Source organism: Chiloscyllium plagiosum, unplaced genomic scaffold, assembly GCF_037043375.1.
Source record: "Chiloscyllium plagiosum isolate Xiang-an unplaced genomic scaffold, Cpla_swu_hap1 HiC_scaffold_38, whole genome shotgun sequence".
NCBI classification, from domain to species: domain Eukaryota; kingdom Metazoa; phylum Chordata; class Chondrichthyes; order Orectolobiformes; family Hemiscylliidae; genus Chiloscyllium; species Chiloscyllium plagiosum.
This window is the reverse complement of record NW_028270176.1, coordinates 45,011,236-45,031,135: the sequence shown is the minus strand read 5'-3', so window position 1 is coordinate 45,031,135 and position 19,900 is coordinate 45,011,236. Positions and strand designations below refer to the sequence as shown.

At 45.0% G+C, this 19,900-nt stretch overlaps 7 non-coding genes across 7 annotated transcripts; all 7 read right to left on the bottom strand.

The window, feature by feature from the left end:
* Positions 1 to 2,608: 2,608 nt before the first annotated feature.
* Positions 2,609 to 2,690, bottom strand: trnal-cag (transfer RNA leucine (anticodon CAG)). The gene has a single exon. It is a non-coding gene; the product is annotated as a tRNA-Leu (tRNA).
* Positions 2,691 to 5,975: 3,285 nt separating this feature from the next.
* Positions 5,976 to 6,057, bottom strand: trnal-cag (transfer RNA leucine (anticodon CAG)). The gene has a single exon. It is a non-coding gene; the product is annotated as a tRNA-Leu (tRNA).
* A 3,285-nt stretch (positions 6,058 to 9,342) lies between these two features.
* Positions 9,343 to 9,424, bottom strand: trnal-cag (transfer RNA leucine (anticodon CAG)). The gene has a single exon. It is a non-coding gene; the product is annotated as a tRNA-Leu (tRNA).
* A 1,671-nt stretch (positions 9,425 to 11,095) lies between these two features.
* On the bottom strand, positions 11,096 to 11,169 carry trnav-gac (transfer RNA valine (anticodon GAC)). The gene has a single exon. It is a non-coding gene; the product is annotated as a tRNA-Val (tRNA).
* Positions 11,170 to 12,709: 1,540 nt separating this feature from the next.
* Positions 12,710 to 12,791, bottom strand: trnal-cag (transfer RNA leucine (anticodon CAG)). The gene has a single exon. It is a non-coding gene; the product is annotated as a tRNA-Leu (tRNA).
* Positions 12,792 to 16,076: 3,285 nt separating this feature from the next.
* On the bottom strand, positions 16,077 to 16,158 carry trnal-cag (transfer RNA leucine (anticodon CAG)). Its single transcript has one exon. It is a non-coding gene; the product is annotated as a tRNA-Leu (tRNA).
* A 3,285-nt stretch (positions 16,159 to 19,443) lies between these two features.
* Positions 19,444 to 19,525, bottom strand: trnal-cag (transfer RNA leucine (anticodon CAG)). The gene has a single exon. It is a non-coding gene; the product is annotated as a tRNA-Leu (tRNA).
* Positions 19,526 to 19,900: the final 375 nt, after the last annotated feature.

Below are 19,900 nucleotides of genomic sequence, written 5' to 3'. Positions count from 1 at the left end.
GAGTTGGAAACCTGTGTGGGAATCGACGAGAAGAGACTCAATAAATTTTGTGAAATTCCATGGTGCTTTTTAGAAATGCAGTTTCTGTTCACCTCAATATAAAAGCCAGTTTCTGAACATAGTAACAGAAGTCACAAGGTAATTACCTCACCGCACACCCCACTCCAGAAGAGGTGCTAACTGCCCTTGAGTGCTTTTTGTTCTCGATGTGAAGAACTCTCACGCCTGAGTCACCTTCACGTCTCTGGCTGCTGAGTGAATCACAAAGAAGGAATTTCACTAGAGCTGCAACTGCCTCACTTCTCCACTCGCCCTCCCCGTTTACATTTTCCTGCTCGTCAGTGATTTAAAGAAAACCAAATGGATGCGATGTCATTCTGTCGCCTCTCTGTCGATTCCTCCGTTTCAGTTCCAACATGACTTAGATCTCGGGGCGGACCTTAATACTAGCGACGCTATGAATGCGCAAGTCGAAAGGTTCCTCTGAGAGTGGAATTTCTTTCATTGCTGTTGCTGATTGAATGAGCCACTAACGTGCGAATTGCTCCAAAACATGATTCAGGACATCTGGTGCCAATTCCCGCACGTCGAATAACGATTGACAGCTTCCAAATGAGGTCTTTCTGAGACGACCTTGGGGTACATTTGACAGACAGACAAGTTCAGGAATTCGTGGTGCGCTGTGACACCAAAGCATCTGCTTCTTTCCTGTCTTTGAACCGAGCCGCCTGCGCAAGGAATGCAAATGCGGTACTGCTTTTCGTGGAAGGATCAGAAGGCGGTAACTACACTCTCAAACAGAATGGCATATGATTAGAACCAGGTTGGAGAAAAACTTAACAACGCTTTGCACTGTAATTAAATGGAATTGCATTACATTTCACTACGAGAGTAGATTTGTTCAAGCAAATTCTAAGGCAGGTTTGCAGATGCGAAACCAAGCAAGAAAGCTCAGCTCTTGTCCATGAAAAAGGCTGCAGTTGAAGAACAAAGCAGTTTCTGCCCAGTTTCGAACTGGGGAACCGTTCGCGTGTTAGGCGAAAGTGATAACCACTACACTACAGAAACAAGCCGCAGCCGCCTGTGCGGCGGCTCCGTGGCGTCCAGCACTGGAAGTTGAATCCGTTCTACGTTTCACCTTTCTGTTTCCAATATCTCGTTGTTGTCCAGCGCAATTGACATCTTGAAAACGTAAAAAAAAGACACTTTAAATTGATGACAAAATATAGACAAAGATGTCGTCGATGTTTGTACCGTAGGGCGAGGTGGAATAGGTTGGGACGACTTTCCCTGCAGCGTAACAGCTGCGACATGACCTTATGGAAGGCTGGTAAACTGAGTATTTACGTGTTTTACCCAAGTTGGTGTGAGTTGAAAACTCGACAGCATAGCTTTAAGGTGAGTGGGCTGAAAGTGAGAAAGGACCTGAGGCACATTTCCCACAAAGAAGGTTGTGCGTGTTTGGAATGATCTACCAGAGGAAGTGGAGCAGGCTATTACACTCATAAAATTGCAAAAGTAATCGGGTGAGTTTCTGGATAAGATGCGTTTAGAGGGATTGGGGCCAAATGCTGGGGAACGGGACTTGTTTAATTTTGGCTATGGGGTGAGCATGGACGAGGTCCACCGAAGTATCTTTTTCCACGGTGTACCCCAATAACGTCGTGTTGCTTCCACCGGCTTTAAAGGATTACTTTTTAGCGGAGTTTGCCATCGCAGTCTGTGGCACAATCATTTAGTCTGTTCGACTGCTCACGGGAAAGGTAGTATTGTGAAACACTGCAGACACGAACGACTTCCTTACTTTAGCTCCGACTGACCGTACTTGGTGAAATTTTCCCAGATCCTCAGCTGAGGATTTTTGCTGCTGGAAGTTACCTCAGAAACCCTGTTAAATCGAAATGTATTGAGCGAATCGCAAAGCAGAAAGCATTTAACACGGAACACAAACAAAACTGGCATACCTCATTCATTTTCAGACACAGAGATGCATGAGTGCTAAATGTGATACAGTCCGAGGGCATGAGTCATAAAGTAATCTCACAACTAACAACAGGGCATTTCCAAACTACTCTTTCAAACATACTGCAGCCTTAGTGCACCACCACTTTCCAGACAATGCTGAAAAGAGAGAAAGAAAGAACATAATAAGAATTGGCCGTAAAAAGTGAATTTCACCAATCACAGTCTCGATTAGATTACCTTTCCCTTCCGATGTTTCCAGGACGGAAATGAAGGAAATGGGAGAAATTCAATAAGGTATGACATCGAAATTCATTGGAACGATTTTCCCATAAGCTAGAAACCCAAATAACATCGAGTAGAGTCACCGTAGGACTTCGTTTCACAACAGCGATGAAATAACAGTCTGCATTCGGTTCCAGTAAAAGCACAACTGGCCTGGGACGGCAGAACTGTTTGCGATTTTCCGCGCGGGAGGCGAACACGATCATGACAGCAGAGACATTTTGAAATATTTGGCGGTATCCCACACCACAGTTAATTCCCTGGGAAGCAAACCCATTTTACTTTTGTTTTCAACATCAATATACAGTGGGCCCAAAACAGCATGTTAACAAGCTGCAGCGTTGGAGTTGATTAACAGAAATGGCAGTGGTGGGATTCGAACCCACGCCCCTTTCGAGACTGGAACCTGGATCCAGCGCCTTAGACCGCTCGGCCACACTACCAGCCGGCCCGGCCGCCTCATTTTCTTGTATTTCCAATTGTGCTCGTGCATGAGCACAGATGCAAAGTCACATCAAAAGAGTTCCATGATTCCTCTCGAACTCGCACAGCTGCTGGGATGTGACCCGCTACAATGAAAATTTCGCAGCAAATATTGATAGCCCATCAATCCAGACAAAAATCAATGGTAAGCTGAGTCACTCTTCTCAGACTCTTTTCAGGTACAAATGTATCTGTGAGTGCGTGAGAATATGGGTTCGCTTATGATTTCGTCAAATAACCATGAGCTGCTTGACATTACTGGAATTTCCATTCTTGCTTTGCTAAATAATTTCACACATTGCTCGAAACAGGACGACTTTCACGTTTACACGGAACACGAAACACACCGGACTACAGGGAAAATGCACAAACCTGAGCAGGCCGTGTTCCACATCATACCGTGCAGCATAGTTTCAGTCACTGTGTCTGTTTTTTTTTTCAGAATAAGAGTCCCAAAGAATGTTCTCCACCCTAAAACCGGAGGTAGCATTACAATCCGAGAACGACAGATCACATTGTGAGGATGTTCTGACCTCGGAGACAGTTCGAGATGCCACTTTCATTGCCTTTTACCTTAACCGTGCAATTTGCTGCAGAGATGTTCACTCCTGGACATGAGCCACATGGATAAAAAACTGAGTTGGAAACCTGTGTGGGAATCGACGAGAAGAGACTCAATAAATTTTGTGAAATTCCATGGTGCTTTTTAGAAATGCAGTTTCTGTTCACCTCAATATAAAAGCCAGTTTCTGAACATAGTAACAGAAGTCACAAGGTAATTACCTCACCGCACACCCCACTCCAGAAGAGGTGCTAACTGCCCTTGAGTGCTTTTTGTTCTCGATGTGAAGAACTCTCACGCCTGAGTCACCTTCACGTCTCTGGCTGCTGAGTGAATCACAAAGAAGGAATTTCACTAGAGCTGCAACTGCCTCACTTCTCCACTCGCCCTCCCCGTTTACATTTTCCTGCTCGTCAGTGATTTAAAGAAAACTAAATGGATGCGATGTCATTCTGTCGCCTCTCTGTCGATTCCTCCGTTTCAGTTCCAACATGACTTAGATCTCGGGGCGGACCTTAATACTAGCGACGCTATGAATGCGCAAGTCGAAAGGTTCCTCTGAGAGTGGAATTTCTTTCATTGCTGTTGCTGATTGAATGAGCCACTAACGTGCGAATTGCTCCAAAACATGATTCAGGACATCTGGTGCCAATTCCCGCACGTCGAATAACGATTGACAGCTTCCAAATGAGGTCTTTCTGAGACGACCTTGGGGTACATTTGACAGACAGACAAGTTCAGGAATTCGTGGTGCGCTGTGACACCAAAGCATCTGCTTCTTTCCTGTCTTTGAACCGAGCCGCCTGCGCAAGGAATGCAAATGCGGTACTGCTTTTCGTGGAAGGATCAGAAGGCGGTAACTACACTCTCAAACAGAATGGCATATGATTAGAACCAGGTTGGAGAAAAACTTAACAACGCTTTGCACTGTAATTAAATGGAATTGCATTACATTTCACTACGAGAGTAGATTTGTTCAAGCAAATTCTAAGGCAGGTTTGCAGATGCGAAACCAAGCAAGAAAGCTCAGCTCTTGTCCATGAAAAAGGCTGCAGTTGAAGAACAAAGCAGTTTCTGCCCAGTTTCGAACTGGGGAACCGTTCGCGTGTTAGGCGAAAGTGATGACCACTACACTACAGAAACAAGCCGCAGCCGCCTGTGCGGCGGCTCCGTGGCGTCCAGCACTGGAAGTTGAATCCGTTCTACGTTTCACCTTTCTGTTTCCAATATCTCGTTGTTGTCCAGCGCAATTGACATCTTGAAAACGTAAAAAAAAGACACTTTAAATTGATGACAAAATATAGACAAAGATGTCGTCGATGTTTGTACCGTAGGGCGAGGTGGAATAGGTTGGGACGACTTTCCCTGCAGCGTAACAGCTGCGACATGACCTTATGGAAGGCTGGTAAACTGAGTATTTACGTGTTTTACCCAAGTTGGTGTGAGTTGAAAACTCGACAGCATAGCTTTAAGGTGAGTGGGCTGAAAGTGAGAAAGGACCTGAGGCACATTTCCCACAAAGAAGGTTGTGCGTGTTTGGAATGATCTACCAGAGGAAGTGGAGCAGGCTATTACACTCATAAAATTGCAAAAGTAATCGGGTGAGTTTCTGGATAAGATGCGTTTAGAGGGATTGGGGCCAAATGCTGGGGAACGGGACTTGTTTAATTTTGGCTATGGGGTGAGCATGGACGAGGTCCACCGAAGTATCTTTTTCCACGGTGTACCCCAATAACGTCGTGTTGCTTCCACCGGCTTTAAAGGATTACTTTTTAGCGGAGTTTGCCATCGCAGTCTGTGGCACAATCATTTAGTCTGTTCGACTGCTCACGGGAAAGGTAGTATTGTGAAACACTGCAGACACGAACGACTTCCTTACTTTAGCTCCGACTGACCGTACTTGGTGAAATTTTCCCAGATCCTCAGCTGAGGATTTTTGCTGCTGGAAGTTACCTCAGAAACCCTGTTAAATCGAAATGTATTGAGCGAATCGCAAAGCAGAAAGCATTTAACACGGAACACAAACAAAACTGGCATACCTCATTCATTTTCAGACACAGAGATGCATGAGTGCTAAATGTGATACAGTCCGAGGGCATGAGTCATAAAGTAATCTCACAACTAACAACAGGGCATTTCCAAACTACTCTTTCAAACATACTGCAGCCTTAGTGCACCACCACTTTCCAGACAATGCTGAAAAGAGAGAAAGAAAGAACATAATAAGAATTGGCCGTAAAAAGTGAATTTCACCAATCACAGTCTCGATTAGATTACCTTTCCCTTCTGATGTTTCCAGGACGGAAATGAAGGAAATGGGAGAAATTCAATAAGGTATGACATCGAAATTCATTGGAACGATTTTCCCATAAGCTAGAAACCCAAATAACATCGAGTAGAGTCACCGTAGGACTTCGTTTCACAACAGCGATGAAATAACAGTCTGCATTCGGTTCCAGTAAAAGCACAACTGGCCTGGGACGGCAGAACTGTTTGCGATTTTCCGCGCGGGAGGCGAACACGATCATGACAGCAGAGACATTTTGAAATATTTGGCGGTATCCCACACCACAGTTAATTCCCTGGGAAGCAAACCCATTTTACTTTTGTTTTCAACATCAATATACAGTGGGCCCAAAACAGCATGTTAACAAGCTGCAGCGTTGGAGTTGATTAACAGAAATGGCAGTGGTGGGATTCGAACCCACGCCCCTTTCGAGACTGGAACCTGGATCCAGCGCCTTAGACCGCTCGGCCACACTACCAGCCGGCCCGGCCGCCTCATTTTCTTGTATTTCCAATTGTGCTCGTGCATGAGCACAGATGCAAAGTCACATCAAAAGAGTTCCATGATTCCTCTCGAACTCGCACAGCTGCTGGGATGTGACCCGCTACAATGAAAATTTCGCAGCAAATATTGATAGCCCATCAATCCAGACAAAAATCAATGGTAAGCTGAGTCACTCTTCTCAGACTCTTTTCAGGTACAAATGTATCTGTGAGTGCGTGAGAATATGGGTTCGCTTATGATTTCGTCAAATAACCATGAGCTGCTTGACATTACTGGAATTTCCATTCTTGCTTTGCTAAATAATTTCACACATTGCTCGAAACAGGACGACTTTCACGTTTACACGGAACACGAAACACACCGGACTACAGGGAAAATGCACAAACCTGAGCAGGCCGTGTTCCACATCATACCGTGCAGCATAGTTTCAGTCACTGTGTCTGTTTTTTTTTTCAGAATAAGAGTCCCAAAGAATGTTCTCCACCCTAAAACCGGAGGTAGCATTACAATCCGAGAACGACAGATCACATTGTGAGGATGTTCTGACCTCGGAGACAGTTCGAGATGCCACTTTCATTGCCTTTTACCTTAACCGTGCAATTTGCTGCAGAGATGTTCACTCCTGGACATGAGCCACATGGATAAAAAACTGAGTTGGAAACCTGTGTGGGAATCGACGAGAAGAGACTCAATAAATTTTGTGAAATTCCATGGTGCTTTTTAGAAATGCAGTTTCTGTTCACCTCAATATAAAAGCCAGTTTCTGAACATAGTAACAGAAGTCACAAGGTAATTACCTCACCGCACACCCCACTCCAGAAGAGGTGCTAACTGCCCTTGAGTGCTTTTTGTTCTCGATGTGAAGAACTCTCACGCCTGAGTCACCTTCACGTCTCTGGCTGCTGAGTGAATCACAAAGAAGGAATTTCACTAGAGCTGCAACTGCCTCACTTCTCCACTCGCCCTCCCCGTTTACATTTTCCTGCTCGTCAGTGATTTAAAGAAAACTAAATGGATGCGATGTCATTCTGTCGCCTCTCTGTCGATTCCTCCGTTTCAGTTCCAACATGACTTAGATCTCGGGGCGGACCTTAATACTAGCGACGCTATGAATGCGCAAGTCGAAAGGTTCCTCTGAGAGTGGAATTTCTTTCATTGCTGTTGCTGATTGAATGAGCCACTAACGTGCGAATTGCTCCAAAACATGATTCAGGACATCTGGTGCCAATTCCCGCACGTCGAATAACGATTGACAGCTTCCAAATGAGGTCTTTCTGAGACGACCTTGGGGTACATTTGACAGACAGACAAGTTCAGGAATTCGTGGTGCGCTGTGACACCAAAGCATCTGCTTCTTTCCTGTCTTTGAACCGAGCCGCCTGCGCAAGGAATGCAAATGCGGTACTGCTTTTCGTGGAAGGATCAGAAGGCGGTAACTACACTCTCAAACAGAATGGCATATGATTAGAACCAGGTTGGAGAAAAACTTAACAACGCTTTGCACTGTAATTAAATGGAATTGCATTACATTTCACTACGAGAGTAGATTTGTTCAAGCAAATTCTAAGGCAGGTTTGCAGATGCGAAACCAAGCAAGAAAGCTCAGCTCTTGTCCATGAAAAAGGCTGCAGTTGAAGAACAAAGCAGTTTCTGCCCAGTTTCGAACTGGGGAACCGTTCGCGTGTTAGGCGAAAGTGATGACCACTACACTACAGAAACAAGCCGCAGCCGCCTGTGCGGCGGCTCCGTGGCGTCCAGCACTGGAAGTTGAATCCGTTCTACGTTTCACCTTTCTGTTTCCAATATCTCGTTGTTGTCCAGCGCAATTGACATCTTGAAAACGTAAAAAAAAGACACTTTAAATTGATGACAAAATATAGACAAAGATGTCGTCGATGTTTGTACCGTAGGGCGAGGTGGAATAGGTTGGGACGACTTTCCCTGCAGCGTAACAGCTGCGACATGACCTTATGGAAGGCTGGTAAACTGAGTATTTACGTGTTTTACCCAAGTTGGTGTGAGTTGAAAACTCGACAGCATAGCTTTAAGGTGAGTGGGCTGAAAGTGAGAAAGGACCTGAGGCACATTTCCCACAAAGAAGGTTGTGCGTGTTTGGAATGATCTACCAGAGGAAGTGGAGCAGGCTATTACACTCATAAAATTGCAAAAGTAATCGGGTGAGTTTCTGGATAAGATGCGTTTAGAGGGATTGGGGCCAAATGCTGGGGAACGGGACTTGTTTAATTTTGGCTATGGGGTGAGCATGGACGAGGTCCACCGAAGTATCTTTTTCCACGGTGTACCCCAATAACGTCGTGTTGCTTCCACCGGCTTTAAAGGATTACTTTTTAGCGGAGTTTGCCATCGCAGTCTGTGGCACAATCATTTAGTCTGTTCGACTGCTCACGGGAAAGGTAGTATTGTGAAACACTGCAGACACGAACGACTTCCTTACTTTAGCTCCGACTGACCGTACTTGGTGAAATTTTCCCAGATCCTCAGCTGAGGATTTTTGCTGCTGGAAGTTACCTCAGAAACCCTGTTAAATCGAAATGTATTGAGCGAATCGCAAAGCAGAAAGCATTTAACACGGAACACAAACAAAACTGGCATACCTCATTCATTTTCAGACACAGAGATGCATGAGTGCTAAATGTGATACAGTCCGAGGGCATGAGTCATAAAGTAATCTCACAACTAACAACAGGGCATTTCCAAACTACTCTTTCAAACATACTGCAGCCTTAGTGCACCACCACTTTCCAGACAATGCTGAAAAGAGAGAAAGAAAGAACATAATAAGAATTGGCCGTAAAAAGTGAATTTCACCAATCACAGTCTCGATTAGATTACCTTTCCCTTCTGATGTTTCCAGGACGGAAATGAAGGAAATGGGAGAAATTCAATAAGGTATGACATCGAAATTCATTGGAACGATTTTCCCATAAGCTAGAAACCCAAATAACATCGAGTAGAGTCACCGTAGGACTTCGTTTCACAACAGCGATGAAATAACAGTCTGCATTCGGTTCCAGTAAAAGCACAACTGGCCTGGGACGGCAGAACTGTTTGCGATTTTCCGCGCGGGAGGCGAACACGATCATGACAGCAGAGACATTTTGAAATATTTGGCGGTATCCCACACCACAGTTAATTCCCTGGGAAGCAAACCCATTTTACTTTTGTTTTCAACATCAATATACAGTGGGCCCAAAACAGCATGTTAACAAGCTGCAGCGTTGGAGTTGATTAACAGAAATGGCAGTGGTGGGATTCGAACCCACGCCCCTTTCGAGACTGGAACCTGGATCCAGCGCCTTAGACCGCTCGGCCACACTACCAGCCGGCCCGGCCGCCTCATTTTCTTGTATTTCCAATTGTGCTCGTGCATGAGCACAGATGCAAAGTCACATCAAAAGAGTTCCATGATTCCTCTCGAACTCGCACAGCTGCTGGGATGTGACCCGCTACAATGAAAATTTCGCAGCAAATATTGATAGCCCATCAATCCAGACAAAAATCAATGGTAAGCTGAGTCACTCTTCTCAGACTCTTTTCAGGTACAAATGTATCTGTGAGTGCGTGAGAATATGGGTTCGCTTATGATTTCGTCAAATAACCATGAGCTGCTTGACATTACTGGAATTTCCATTCTTGCTTTGCTAAATAATTTCACACATTGCTCGAAACAGGACGACTTTCACGTTTACACGGAACACGAAACACACCGGACTACAGGGAAAATGCACAAACCTGAGCAGGCCGTGTTCCACATCATACCGTGCAGCATAGTTTCAGTCACTGTGTCTGTTTTTTTTTTCAGAATAAGAGTCCCAAAGAATGTTCTCCACCCTAAAACCGGAGGTAGCATTACAATCCGAGAACGACAGATCACATTGTGAGGATGTTCTGACCTCGGAGACAGTTCGAGATGCCACTTTCATTGCCTTTTACCTTAACCGTGCAATTTGCTGCAGAGATGTTCACTCCTGGACATGAGCCACATGGATAAAAAACTGAGTTGGAAACCTGTGTGGGAATCGACGAGAAGAGACTCAATAAATTTTGTGAAATTCCATGGTGCTTTTTAGAAATGCAGTTTCTGTTCACCTCAATATAAAAGCCAGTTTCTGAACATAGTAACAGAAGTCACAAGGTAATTACCTCACCGCACACCCCACTCCAGAAGAGGTGCTAACTGCCCTTGAGTGCTTTTTGTTCTCGATGTGAAGAACTCTCACGCCTGAGTCACCTTCACGTCTCTGGCTGCTGAGTGAATCACAAAGAAGGAATTTCACTAGAGCTGCAACTGCCTCACTTCTCCACTCGCCCTCCCCGTTTACATTTTCCTGCTCGTCAGTGATTTAAAGAAAACTAAATGGATGCGATGTCATTCTGTCGCCTCTCTGTCGATTCCTCCGTTTCAGTTCCAACATGACTTAGATCTCGGGGCGGACCTTAATACTAGCGACGCTATGAATGCGCAAGTCGAAAGGTTCCTCTGAGAGTGGAATTTCTTTCATTGCTGTTGCTGATTGAATGAGCCACTAACGTGCGAATTGCTCCAAAACATGATTCAGGACATCTGGTGCCAATTCCCGCACGTCGAATAACGATTGACAGCTTCCAAATGAGGTCTTTCTGAGACGACCTTGGGGTACATTTGACAGACAGACAAGTTCAGGAATTCGTGGTGCGCTGTGACACCAAAGCATCTGCTTCTTTCCTGTCTTTGAACCGAGCCGCCTGCGCAAGGAATGCAAATGCGGTACTGCTTTTCGTGGAAGGATCAGAAGGCGGTAACTACACTCTCAAACAGAATGGCATATGATTAGAACCAGGTTGGAGAAAAACTTAACAACGCTTTGCACTGTAATTAAATGGAATTGCATTACATTTCACTACGAGAGTAGATTTGTTCAAGCAAATTCTAAGGCAGGTTTGCAGATGCGAAACCAAGCAAGAAAGCTCAGCTCTTGTCCATGAAAAAGGCTGCAGTTGAAGAACAAAGCAGTTTCTGCCCAGTTTCGAACTGGGGAACCGTTCGCGTGTCAGGCGAAAGTGATGACCACTACACTACAGAAACAAGCCGCAGCCGCCTGTGCGGCGGCTCCGTGGCGTCCAGCACTGGAAGTTGAATCCGTTCTACGTTTCACCTTTCTGTTTCCAATATCTCGTTGTTGTCCAGCGCAATTGACATCTTGAAAACGTAAAAAAAAGACACTTTAAATTGATGACAAAATATAGACAAAGATGTCGTCGATGTTTGTACCGTAGGGCGAGGTGGAATAGGTTGGGACGACTTTCCCTGCAGCGTAACAGCTGCGACATGACCTTATGGAAGGCTGGTAAACTGAGTATTTACGTGTTTTACCCAAGTTGGTGTGAGTTGAAAACTCGACAGCATAGCTTTAAGGTGAGTGGGCTGAAAGTGAGAAAGGACCTGAGGCACATTTCCCACAAAGAAGGTTGTGCGTGTTTGGAATGATCTACCAGAGGAAGTGGAGCAGGCTATTACACTCATAAAATTGCAAAGATAATCGGGTGAGTTTCTGGATAAGATGCGTTTAGAGGGATTGGGGCCAAATGCTGGGGAACGGGACTTGTTTAATTTTGGCTATGGGGTGAGCATGGACGAGGTCCACCGAAGTATCTTTTTCCACGGTGTACCCCAATAACGTCGTGTTGCTTCCACCGGCTTTAAAGGATTACTTTTTAGCGGAGTTTGCCATCGCAGTCTGTGGCACAATCATTTAGTCTGTTCGACTGCTCACGGGAAAGGTAGTATTGTGAAACACTGCAGACACGAACGACTTCCTTACTTTAGCTCCGACTGACCGTACTTGGTGAAATTTTCCCAGATCCTCAGCTGAGGATTTTTGCTGCTGGAAGTTACCTCAGAAACCCTGTTAAATCGAAATGTATTGAGCGAATCGCAAAGCAGAAAGCATTTAACACGGAACACAAACAAAACTGGCATACCTCATTCATTTTCAGACACAGAGATGCATGAGTGCTAAATGTGATACAGTCCGAGGGCATGAGTCATAAAGTAATCTCACAACTAACAACAGGGCATTTCCAAACTACTCTTTCAAACATACTGCAGCCTTAGTGCACCACCACTTTCCAGACAATGCTGAAAAGAGAGAAAGAAAGAACATAATAAGAATTGGCCGTAAAAAGTGAATTTCACCAATCACAGTCTCGATTAGATTACCTTTCCCTTCCGATGTTTCCAGGACGGAAATGAAGGAAATGGGAGAAATTCAATAAGGTATGACATCGAAATTCATTGGAACGATTTTCCCATAAGCTAGAAACCCAAATAACATCGAGTAGAGTCACCGTAGGACTTCGTTTCACAACAGCGATGAAATAACAGTCTGCATTCGGTTCCAGTAAAAGCACAACTGGCCTGGGACGGCAGAACTGTTTGCGATTTTCCGCGCGGGAGGCGAACACGATCATGACAGCAGAGACATTTTGAAATATTTGGCGGTATCCCACACCACAGTTAATTCCCTGGGAAGCAAACCCATTTTACTTTTGTTTTCAACATCAATATACAGTGGGCCCAAAACAGCATGTTAACAAGCTGCAGCGTTGGAGTTGATTAACAGAAATGGCAGTGGTGGGATTCGAACCCACGCCCCTTTCGAGACTGGAACCTGGATCCAGCGCCTTAGACCGCTCGGCCACACTACCAGCCGGCCCGGCCGCCTCATTTTCTTGTATTTCCAATTGTGCTCGTGCATGAGCACAGATGCAAAGTCACATCAAAAGAGTTCCATGATTCCTCTCGAACTCGCACAGCTGCTGGGATGTGACCCGCTACAATGAAAATTTCGCAGCAAATATTGATAGCCCATCAATCCAGACAAAAATCAATGGTAAGCTGAGTCACTCTTCTCAGACTCTTTTCAGGTACAAATGTATCTGTGAGTGCGTGAGAATATGGGTTCGCTTATGATTTCGTCAAATAACCATGAGCTGCTTGACATTACTGGAATTTCCATTCTTGCTTTGCTAAATAATTTCACACATTGCTCGAAACAGGACGACTTTCACGTTTACACGGAACACGAAACACACCGGACTACAGGGAAAATGCACAAACCTGAGCAGGCCGTGTTCCACATCATACCGTGCAGCATAGTTTCAGTCACTGTGTCTGTTTTTTTTTTCAGAATAAGAGTCCCAAAGAATGTTCTCCACCCTAAAACCGGAGGTAGCATTACAATCCGAGAACGACAGATCACATTGTGAGGATGTTCTGACCTCGGAGACAGTTCGAGATGCCACTTTCATTGCCTTTTACCTTAACCGTGCAATTTGCTGCAGAGATGTTCACTCCTGGACATGAGCCACATGGATAAAAAACTGAGTTGGAAACCTGTGTGGGAATCGACGAGAAGAGACTCAATAAATTTTGTGAAATTCCATGGTGCTTTTTAGAAATGCAGTTTCTGTTCACCTCAATATAAAAGCCAGTTTCTGAACATAGTAACAGAAGTCACAAGGTAATTACCTCACCGCACACCCCACTCCAGAAGAGGTGCTAACTGCCCTTGAGTGCTTTTTGTTCTCGATGTGAAGAACTCTCACGCCTGAGTCACCTTCACGTCTCTGGCTGCTGAGTGAATCACAAAGAAGGAATTTCACTAGAGCTGCAACTGCCTCACTTCTCCACTCGCCCTCCCCGTTTACATTTTCCTGCTCGTCAGTGATTTAAAGAAAACTAAATGGATGCGATGTCATTCTGTCGCCTCTCTGTCGATTCCTCCGTTTCAGTTCCAACATGACTTAGATCTCGGGGCGGACCTTAATACTAGCGACGCTATGAATGCGCAAGTCGAAAGGTTCCTCTGAGAGTGGAATTTCTTTCATTGCTGTTGCTGATTGAATGAGCCACTAACGTGCGAATTGCTCCAAAACATGATTCAGGACATCTGGTGCCAATTCCCGCACGTCGAATAACGATTGACAGCTTCCAAATGAGGTCTTTCTGAGACGACCTTGGGGTACATTTGACAGACAGACAAGTTCAGGAATTCGTGGTGCGCTGTGACACCAAAGCATCTGCTTCTTTCCTGTCTTTGAACCGAGCCGCCTGCGCAAGGAATGCAAATGCGGTACTGCTTTTCGTGGAAGGATCAGAAGGCGGTAACTACACTCTCAAACAGAATGGCATATGATTAGAACCAGGTTGGAGAAAAACTTAACAACGCTTTGCACTGTAATTAAATGGAATTGCATTACATTTCACTACGAGAGTAGATTTGTTCAAGCAAATTCTAAGGCAGGTTTGCAGATGCGAAACCAAGCAAGAAAGCTCAGCTCTTGTCCATGAAAAAGGCTGCAGTTGAAGAACAAAGCAGTTTCTGCCCAGTTTCGAACTGGGGAACCGTTCGCGTGTTAGGCGAAAGTGATGACCACTACACTACAGAAACAAGCCGCAGCCGCCTGTGCGGCGGCTCCGTGGCGTCCAGCACTGGAAGTTGAATCCGTTCTACGTTTCACCTTTCTGTTTCCAATATCTCGTTGTTGTCCAGCGCAATTGACATCTTGAAAACGTAAAAAAAAGACACTTTAAATTGATGACAAAATATAGACAAAGATGTCGTCGATGTTTGTACCGTAGGGCGAGGTGGAATAGGTTGGGACGACTTTCCCTGCAGCGTAACAGCTGCGACATGACCTTATGGAAGGCTGGTAAACTGAGTATTTACGTGTTTTACCCAAGTTGGTGTGAGTTGAAAACTCGACAGCATAGCTTTAAGGTGAGTGGGCTGAAAGTGAGAAAGGACCTGAGGCACATTTCCCACAAAGAAGGTTGTGCGTGTTTGGAATGATCTACCAGAGGAAGTGGAGCAGGCTATTACACTCATAAAATTGCAAAAGTAATCGGGTGAGTTTCTGGATAAGATGCGTTTAGAGGGATTGGGGCCAAATGCTGGGGAACGGGACTTGTTTAATTTTGGCTATGGGGTGAGCATGGACGAGGTCCACCGAAGTATCTTTTTCCACGGTGTACCCCAATAACGTCGTGTTGCTTCCACCGGCTTTAAAGGATTACTTTTTAGCGGAGCTTGCCATCGCAGTCTGTGGCACAATCATTTAGTCTGTTCGACTGCTCACGGGAAAGGTAGTATTGTGAAACACTGCAGACACGAACGACTTCCTTACTTTAGCTCCGACTGACCGTACTTGGTGAAATTTTCCCAGATCCTCAGCTGAGGATTTTTGCTGCTGGAAGTTACCTCAGAAACCCTGTTAAATCGAAATGTATTGAGCGAATCGCAAAGCAGAAAGCATTTAACACGGAACACAAACAAAACTGGCATACCTCATTCATTTTCAGACACAGAGATGCATGAGTGCTAAATGTGATACAGTCCGAGGGCATGAGTCATAAAGTAATCTCACAACTAACAACAGGGCATTTCCAAACTACTCTTTCAAACATACTGCAGCCTTAGTGCACCACCACTTTCCAGACAATGCTGAAAAGAGAGAAAGAAAGAACATAATAAGAATTGGCCGTAAAAAGTGAATTTCACCAATCACAGTCTCGATTAGATTACCTTTCCCTTCCGATGTTTCCAGGACGGAAATGAAGGAAATGGGAGAAATTCAATAAGGTATGACATCGAAATTCATTGGAACGATTTTCCCATAAGCTAGAAACCCAAATAACATCGAGTAGAGTCACCGTAGGACTTCGTTTCACAACAGCGATGAAATAACAGTCTGCATTCGGTTCCAGTAAAAGCACAACTGGCCTGGGACGGCAGAACTGTTTGCGATTTTCCGCGCGGGAGGCGAACACGATCATGACAGCAGAGACATTTTGAAATATTTGGCGGTATCCCACACCACAGTTAATTCCCTGGGAAGCAAACCCATTTTACTTTTGTTTTCAACATCAATATACAGTGGGCCCAAAACAGCATGTTAACAAGCTGCAGCGTTGGAGTTGATTAACAGAAATGGCAGTGGTGGGATTCGAACCCACGCCCCTTTCGAGACTGGAACCTGGATCCAGCGCCTTAGACCGCTCGGCCACACTACCAGCCGGCCCGGCCGCCTCATTTTCTTGTATTTCCAATTGTGCTCGTGCATGAGCACAGATGCAAAGTCACATCAAAAGAGTTCCATGATTCCTCTCGAACTCGCACAGCTGCTGGGATGTGACCCGCTACAATGAAAATTTCGCAGCAAATATTGATAGCCCATCAATCCAGACAAAAATCAATGGTAAGCTGAGTCACTCTTCTCAGACTCTTTTCAGGTACAAATGTATCTGTGAGTGCGTGAGAATATGGGTTCGCTTATGATTTCGTCAAATAACCATGAGCTGCTTGACATTACTGGAATTTCCATTCTTGCTTTGCTAAATAATTTCACACATTGCTCGAAACAGGACGACTTTCACGTTTACACGGAACACGAAACACACCGGACTACAGGGAAAATGCACAAACCTGAGCAGGCCGTGTTCCACATCATACCGTGCAGCATAGTTTCAGTCACTGTGTCTGTTTTTTTTTTCAGAATAAGAGTCCCAAAGAATGTTCTCCACCCTAAAACCGGAGGTAGCATTACAATCCGAGAACGACAGATCACATTGTGAGGATGTTCTGACCTCGGAGACAGTTCGAGATGCCACTTTCATTGCCTTTTACTTTAACCGTGCAATTTGCTGCAGAGATGTTCACTCCTGGACATGAGCCACATGGATAAAAAACTGAGTTGGAAACCTGTGTGGGAATCGACGAGAAGAGACTCAATAAATTTTGTGAAATTCCATGGTGCTTTTTAGAAATGCAGTTTCTGTTCACCTCAATATAAAAGCCAGTTTCTGAACATAGTAACAGAAGTCACAAGGTAATTACCTCACCGCACACCCCACTCCAGAAGAGGTGCTAACTGCCCTTGAGTGCTTTTTGTTCTCGATGTGAAGAACTCTCACGCCTGAGTCACCTTCACGTCTCTGGCTGCTGAGTGAATCACAAAGAAGGAATTTCACTAGAGCTGCAACTGCCTCACTTCTCCACTCGCCCTCCCCGTTTACATTTTCCTGCTCGTCAGTGATTTAAAGAAAACTAAATGGATGCGATGTCATTCTGTCGCCTCTCTGTCGATTCCTCCGTTTCAGTTCCAACATGACTTAGATCTCGGGGCGGACCTTAATACTAGCGACGCTATGAATGCGCAAGTCGAAAGGTTCCTCTGAGAGTGGAATTTCTTTCATTGCTGTTGCTGATTGAATGAGCCACTAACGTGCGAATTGCTCCAAAACATGATTCAGGACATCTGGTGCCAATTCCCGCACGTCGAATAACGATTGACAGCTTCCAAATGAGGTCTTTCTGAGACGACCTTGGGGTACATTTGACAGACAGACAAGTTCAGGAATTCGTGGTGCGCTGTGACACCAAAGCATCTGCTTCTTTCCTGTCTTTGAACCGAGCCGCCTGCGCAAGGAATGCAAATGCGGTACTGCTTTTCGTGGAAGGATCAGAAGGCGGTAACTACACTCTCAAACAGAATGGCATATGATTAGAACCAGGTTGGAGAAAAACTTAACAACGCTTTGCACTGTAATTAAATGGAATTGCATTACATTTCACTACGAGAGTAGATTTGTTCAAGCAAATTCTAAGGCAGGTTTGCAGATGCGAAACCAAGCAAGAAAGCTCAGCTCTTGTCCATGAAAAAGGCTGCAGTTGAAGAACAAAGCAGTTTCTGCCCAGTTTCGAACTGGGGAACCGTTCGCGTGTTAGGCGAAAGTGATGACCACTACACTACAGAAACAAGCCGCAGCCGCCTGTGCGGCGGCTCCGTGGCGTCCAGCACTGGAAGTTGAATCCGTTCTACGTTTCACCTTTCTGTTTCCAATATCTCGTTGTTGTCCAGCGCAATTGACATCTTGAAAACGTAAAAAAAAGACACTTTAAATTGATGACAAAATATAGACAAAGATGTCGTCGATGTTTGTACCGTAGGGCGAGGTGGAATAGGTTGGGACGACTTTCCCTGCAGCGTAACAGCTGCGACATGACCTTATGGAAGGCTGGTAAACTGAGTATTTACGTGTTTTACCCAAGTTGGTGTGAGTTGAAAACTCGACAGCATAGCTTTAAGGTGAGTGGGCTGAAAGTGAGAAAGGACCTGAGGCACATTTCCCACAAAGAAGGTTGTGCGTGTTTGGAATGATCTACCAGAGGAAGTGGAGCAGGCTATTACACTCATAAAATTGCAAAAGTAATCGGGTGAGTTTCTGGATAAGATGCGTTTAGAGGGATTGGGGCCAAATGCTGGGGAACGGGACTTGTTTAATTTTGGCTATGGGGTGAGCATGGACGAGGTCCACCGAAGTATCTTTTTCCACGGTGTACCCCAATAACGTCGTGTTGCTTCCACCGGCTTTAAAGGATTACTTTTTAGCGGAGTTTGCCATCGCAGTCTGTGGCACAATCATTTAGTCTGTTCGACTGCTCACGGGAAAGGTAGTATTGTGAAACACTGCAGACACGAACGACTTCCTTACTTTAGCTCCGACTGACCGTACTTGGTGAAATTTTCCCAGATCCTCAGCTGAGGATTTTTGCTGCTGGAAGTTACCTCAGAAACCCTGTTAAATCGAAATGTATTGAGCGAATCGCAAAGCAGAAAGCATTTAACACGGAACACAAACAAAACTGGCATACCTCATTCATTTTCAGACACAGAGATGCATGAGTGCTAAATGTGATACAGTCCGAGGGCATGAGTCATAAAGTAATCTCACAACTAACAACAGGGCATTTCCAAACTACTCTTTCAAACATACTGCAGCCTTAGTGCACCACCACTTTCCAGACAGTGCTGAAAAGAGAGAAAGAAAGAACATAATAAGAATTGGCCGTAAAAAGTGAATTTCACCAATCACAGTCTCGATTAGATTACCTTTCCCTTCCGATGTTTCCAGGACGGAAATGAAGGAAATGGGAGAAATTCAATAAGGTATGACATCGAAATTCATTGGAACGATTTTCCCATAAGCTAGAAACCCAAATAACATCGAGTAGAGTCACCGTAGGACTTCGTTTCACAACAGCGATGAAATAACAGTCTGCATTCGGTTCCAGTAAAAGCACAACTGGCCTGGGACGGCAGAACTGTTTGCGATTTTCCGCGCGGGAGGCGAACACGATCATGACAGCAGAGACATTTTGAAATATTTGGCGGTATCCCACACCACAGTTAATTCCCTGGGAAGCAAACCCATTTTACTTTTGTTTTCAACATCAATATACAGTGGGCCCAAAACAGCATGTTAACAAGCTGCAGCGTTGGAGTTGATTAACAGAAATGGCAGTGGTGGGATTCGAACCCACGCCCCTTTCGAGACTGGAACCTGGATCCAGCGCCTTAGACCGCTCGGCCACACTACCAGCCGGCCCGGCCGCCTCATTTTCTTGTATTTCCAATTGTGCTCGTGCATGAGCACAGATGCAAAGTCACATCAAAAGAGTTCCATGATTCCTCTCGAACTCGCACAGCTGCTGGGATGTGACCCGCTACAATGAAAATTTCGCAGCAAATATTGATAGCCCATCAATCCAGACAAAAATCAATGGTAAGCTGAGTCACTCTTCTCAGACTCTTTTCAGGTACAAATGTATCTGTGAGTGCGTGAGAATATGGGTTCGCTTATGATTTCGTCAAATAACCATGAGCTGCTTGACATTACTGGAATTTCCATTCTTGCTTTGCTAAATAATTTCACACATTGCTCGAAACAGGACGACTTTCACGTTTACACGGAA